Source organism: Lethenteron reissneri, chromosome 27 (assembly GCF_015708825.2).
Source record: "Lethenteron reissneri isolate LAM-NWPU_2019-01 chromosome 27, ASM1570882v1, whole genome shotgun sequence".
Taxonomy (NCBI): domain Eukaryota; kingdom Metazoa; phylum Chordata; class Hyperoartia; order Petromyzontiformes; family Petromyzontidae; genus Lethenteron; species Lethenteron reissneri.
This window is the reverse complement of record NC_083805.1, coordinates 13,688,616-13,694,654: the sequence shown is the minus strand read 5'-3', so window position 1 is coordinate 13,694,654 and position 6,039 is coordinate 13,688,616.

The following is a 6,039-nucleotide window of genomic DNA, read 5'->3' as shown; positions in this document are numbered from 1 at the left end:
CAAGGCAGAGGTTCAATGTCTAACAGCGCAGTGAAATGCATAGGTGTGCATTGTGCAACATTAAAGTGTAATTGAATGCACAGATGTGCATTGTATAAACTTAACAGTTGACATGTTTTTATTTTGACCAGGTAAGGCCCATTGAGCTATATCGCGTTTTTGCAGAAGCGACCTGGCCACAACGAAGTGGCAGAGGGGGACGGAGAGGGGGCAGAGGGGGGTGGGGAGGGGGCAGAGCTAGGTGGGGAGGGGGGAGAGGGGGGTGGGGAGGGGGCAGAGGGGGGTGGGGAGGGGGCAGAGGGGGGTGGGGAGGGGGCAGAGGGGGGCGGGGAGGGGGCAGAGGGGGGCGGGGAGGGGGCAGAGGGGGGCGGGGAGGGGGCAGAGGGGGGCGGGGAGGGGGCAGAGCTGGGTGGGGAGGGGGCAGAGGGGGGTGGGGAGGGGGCAGAGGGGGGTGGGGAGGGGGCAGAGGGGGGTGGGGAGGGGGCAGAGGGGGGCGGGGAGGGGGCAGAGGGGGGTGGGGAGGGGGCAGAGGGGGGCGGGGAGGGGGCAGAGGGGGGTGGGGAGGGGGCAGAGGGGGTGGGGAGGGGGCAGAGGGGGGTGGGAGGGGGCAGAGGGGGGTGGGGAGGGGGCAGAGGGGGGTGGGGAGGGGGCAGAGGGGGGTGGGGAGGGGGCAGAGGGGGGCGGGGAGGGGGCAGAGGGGGGTGGGGAGGGCGCAGAGGGGGGTGGGGTGGGGGCAGAGGGGGGTGGGAAGGCCACAGGGGCAGCCCCGCCAGGATGGCGGACGGCAAGCGGGCAAAGCTGACGCTGAAGCGACGAAAAGTTCAAAGCAACGGCGGCAACTCGTCCGGCAGCAGCGACAGAGCCTCGGCGGAGAAGTCTCCACGACTTGGGGACGGCAACGCCGCCACTGTTTTCGGCTCTGCTTCGAGTCTGACGGCATCGTCCCACGAAGACACCGACCCTCGGATAGATTCCGTACCGAGCGAGGCGCGGGGGGACGGGCAGGGAGGTGTAGGCCGCGACGGGGAGAGCGCGGGGTGAGCAGGTTACAGTTCAGTGCGCTGCTGTTATTATTGTTATTATTGTGCTTGACTGTATTTCGAATTAGCGGTGGTGGGTTTACTCTCCAGCGCACCGGTGTGCCATAATTAGTAACTAATTGCCACGTTTTGTTTACGTTACAAACCCTTGCTAATTGGCTGTGTTGGATGCTGGAGGGCTACCGACACATTTATATTTACACGATCGAAACCCTCTCACCCCCCCCCCCCCCCAAAAACCTTTTTTTAACAAATATGTGTCGCGAAAGTTTACGTGTCAAGCTGATGTAATTGCCCACCATCATGGACTACCCACGCTGCTGACGAGTATGGGGAAGTATGGTCAAAAATACGTTCGTGAATTCGCAAAAGCATGTACATTATCATAGCACAGTGTGCTGACTACTTCACCACCAATCTCGATTTGAAGTTTTCACCACCACAACTGAAGAGTTTCAGTTACATTTATTAGGATTTACCCTGTGAGCCATTCGGCTCTTGATTTGGGTTCAACCGCAACAAACAATACAATTACAAGATGCACCTAAAATTCATTGAACACAAATCTAAACATCACATACGTAAACAATAAAAATCCTACAGAAAAAGCATAACCCGTCCATGCTGCGTATAAAAAGTGCAAAAAATTCCATTTAGATTAATCCCAATAACAATACAATACAGATCAAATTTTTAAGTATAAATTTATACTAAAAAAAATTGGGCCAAACCAAGCCCCTCTAAAACTGACTAAAACAATGCTTTTTAAACAACGTAACAGTTTTCCTTAACAAATGTGATTAAAAGTTTACAATAGCGACACAACACACATAACTAAATCTAGCATCCTTCGCTAGCTGCACAAGTTAATCCGTAACAGCTGGATTAACAATAGCAGTAGCAGCGCACTATAATCAAAATACATAATAAGTTCATACGTCGGTCATCTATAGCTATATTTTTTATTTCAGGCCACAGGATAGCAATGGCAGCTATGGTTGTACGACTCCTCGAGAGCATTTTTGAGTGATCGTCTTGTTGGTAACGATCCAAATGCTGTTCAAATCATCCGTCCTCTACTGCATTCTCCCACATCTGTCGTGTCTCATGAACTGTACTGTAAACCGATTAACTTTGGTTTCATACGCAGTTGGTGCCCTTGAGTGTGTGCATTGTGTCCGTGGATCACACACTTTCCTCTTTACTTAGTCACCCGAGTTCAATTCCTGGCCATGATTATGCTCAGTCATGCCTCGAAAGAGGATGTTCCTGGTGTCACACATGAATAAGTAACCATTTAAAGAAGGAAACATACCACCAGGTGGATTAACTGTGGACATGTTGGCAATGTCGTGTCCACTGAAAACTTGAGTGCACCAGCCCACATCTATACAGGATATGGACTTGTCAATTACACATAGCTTGAAGGGATGATGACGGATGGATAAGACAGGTGACAATAGCAAAGGAGAGCATGCACCTGAGAAGATAACTACTGTGCAGATGGAGCAATGAGATACATTCATGTACGGGAGTGAGATGGATTGTGGCAAAATAGGACTGACGCGTGGTGACAGCATGTGGAGGTCTTCATCTAGCGGTGGCCAGCTAATAGCTGATGATGCACATCAATGCCAATAGTCAACTTGTATCGTAGCCTGCACGGGGCACTCACGGTCAGCTCCGTCAAAAATGAGTTCCTTCTGCAGTGTAGTCTTGGGCCTATGCAAGGTGGCTGGGCATACAGAGTACTGGTACCACAGTACCTAGCCTTTAACACGTGCAAAATGAGCCCCTTAATAGATGCTTGCTAACAGCAGTTCCTGCAGTCTGGAAGACGTTTACGTATACACAGGGGAGTATCTTTGTTCCTGCAGGGATTTGCAGGCTGTATTTGAATTGCTGCTGCCTGGGTGTGGATCCCAAGTGTGGACTGACATGCCTGAGCTCCCACCGATGTGCGAGGTAGTGAACCATAAACATCACCACCATCATTATCGCTGTCAGCATCATTACCATCACTATTGTCACCATAGTCACCATCGTCACCATCATCGCTGTCACCATCACCATTACCTTCAGCATGATCACTGTAAATGTATTGGCATTTCCATCATCATGGTTCGTTAGTATTTGTAACAAGGCACACCACGACTTCTGCAAGTGTATTGCTGTGTACACACATATCGTATGCAGTTTTTTGCAGTTTCATACCAATAACAAAACAGTGAATGTCAATTCGTGAAGTTAATCTAAAACATCAATACAATTTGAAAGTACATTTGAAGGCAGTACAATCCTGTAACAGTAATCTATTAAACACATGTTTTAAAATTACATTTAAAATCTCTTTAAATATACATTTTAAAAGTTCCGTTTTTTTCTGGAGAGACGGATGAACACACGTTTAAACTCTAGATTACTACAGAGCTCCAGGAGCAGAGCTGCTTATTGCTCTGCGACGTCAAAATGCCTGAAAAAAGTTTCAGGCTTTTATTTATTAAGTACAGGTTTCCTTCACTTTAGGTGGTAGATGCGTTCCATGAAAAAGGGGCACAAAGCCAAAACGCACGATACAGGTGCCTGCCGAGTAGTGCATACAGTTAACACAATGTTGCCCCATGACCGACCGCATCGCCACATAGGAATGAATTCAAACTGCAGATAGCAAATTGTTGGGTCGAAATAGGTTAGCCACATATAAATAAGAAATTGCATAAACCAAACCTGCATAAAGCAAGGGAAGCCTGTACACCGAACCACTCTTCTATTACAATAAAATAATTTGTTTAAACCCTCGGTCGCATATATTGATAAGTGAAAGTAGCGTGATATCTGACAATTAAGCACCCATGTCCTTTGCACTCACAGGAGGATGACCCCAGTGAGCATAAATCTGCCACAGAAGCGATGCTGTTGCTGAATGGTGGGTGGCCAGCCAAGGTCACCTGGTCTCCGCTGCCACCACAGTCTTGAAGACTTCTCCTCCATGGGACAATCACGAGTCACGGATAACACTGGAGTTGGGCGATTATAAGTATCCGATTACCAGCGAGATTACTCGCCTAAATGGTAACAAAAATACGTGAACAAACGTCTTGCCTCTTTTCTTTACTAGATTGGCCATTGGTCCTGGTTTTCCTCAGGTCATCCTTTTTGTTGAGGTAGCTGTCCTGGGAAACCCATACGTCTTCCTGGGAAACCCCTGGTGTCTGTCAGTTGCTTAATAATGATATTTCACTCAAGACAATGCACTTACAATTAGTTATCCCGTCTTGTGGTATTGTGATTTTTCGGATTTTTGTACCTCAGAGGTGGCCAATATTTCTCAATGTGTGCCGCTCGACGCGAGGTGATGGGTGGGGTTTGACATGTCATTGGCATCGTCTGTTTCATCACGCTTGGTGTAGCTTGTAGGGGGTGGGGGGGTTTCCCACCTTCAGGAGGCAGAATGTGGTGGTGCCAGCTGTTTTTTAAGTGGCCTAAGGAATCAACTGCAACAAAAGATTTTGATTATACATTTTTGTTGATGAATCAACGTAATCGACTAACCATGAGCTCAAGAAAACGGGTCACCCAGGCTTTGGGGACCCCTACGATTAAAATGTTTTATGTTATCTAGATTTATATAGTGCCCTTTCCAAGGCGCTTTACAACAATTATACAATTGTACGTAAGATAATGGTATGCACATGTGCACAAATATTGACGCGCATGCACGCACCAAGGACAAACGGCCGGCACACCACGACTCTTCTCATCAGACGCCAATTTATAATTGTTGGCTGCGATGTTACAGCCCATGGGGGCTCCAAACAAATATTTTCCCTAGTCAACATCAAGAGCTGGCAAAACATACGACGGTCGTTTGTCAATTTCCACGAAATGTAAATATAATTTTACGAGGACACTGTTGATAAGGTTCGAATGTGAAGAGATTATCGTTGTCAATGCTATAGACGTCACCCTGCCTCCCAGCATCGTTAAATCCCCTTTCTGCCAAATTGACACCCAACTTCAATCTTTTACCAAGTCACCAGCCGTGCTCCATCCACAGCTGGATAAATGCATCACCATGCCATCACAAGGTTCTGCAAATGCCGCACTATCTCACTCCTTCACATGGACTCAGCGGATGTACTCTCACCAGCGTTCTATTGTCTACCAGTCACCATGTGTCCATTGTTCATCATCCCTTCGACCCATATTATGTCCTGTCCAAGTAGACTTAATTTCTTTATAGACAATCTCAGATTGCATTCTTTCCTTGAACCAAGTGTTGCTCTTAATGCATCGGTGTGATACCAAGCAACCATAATTTCACGTTGTGTTGAGCAGATCACTTTTCCACGTCAGTGTTTAACGTTCCTAATCTGTATCATAGCTGGAAAATTGAAATGATTAAAAATGTTCCTGTGGGCACATTGGTATGCTGTTTTTCTTCAAATGGAGTTTGCAACAAAGAAACCCTCAAGGTTGCGGATGGGACTTATTTGATTACAATCCCCTCCAATAATGCAATTTTTTTCATACGGTACGTAGCCAAACGTGCCAATTGGAGTTATTCTACCACTTCAGTTGTCCCTGTAAGAATGTTTACTTTTATTAGCCATACTTTATTATCAAGCTAGCATGGCTTGTTTTGCTCGTTTATTTTTGAAGTCCAACTATTCAGCCTTTCTTGAAGTTCTTATTATTTCTTGCAATTCATTGCCAACATTTCGGTAACTTCTGGGTGCAACACTAATTTACTGTTATTGGCGATGTGAAGACAGGCATCAGTTAAGTTGCTACCTCATGTGGTATCAATTTCTGCTGTGGGCTGTGGGTTAACATGTTAAAATAATTAACATTAAAACTTCAATCGAACCAGCAGAGCCACTAAGAATTCACATCACACAAACTTCAATCCTTTGTATGCATGAACTTCTTTCGCACCGTATGTAGCCAACCATGCCAATTCTGAAGTGCATGTGCTTGGTGACACCACACATCCAGT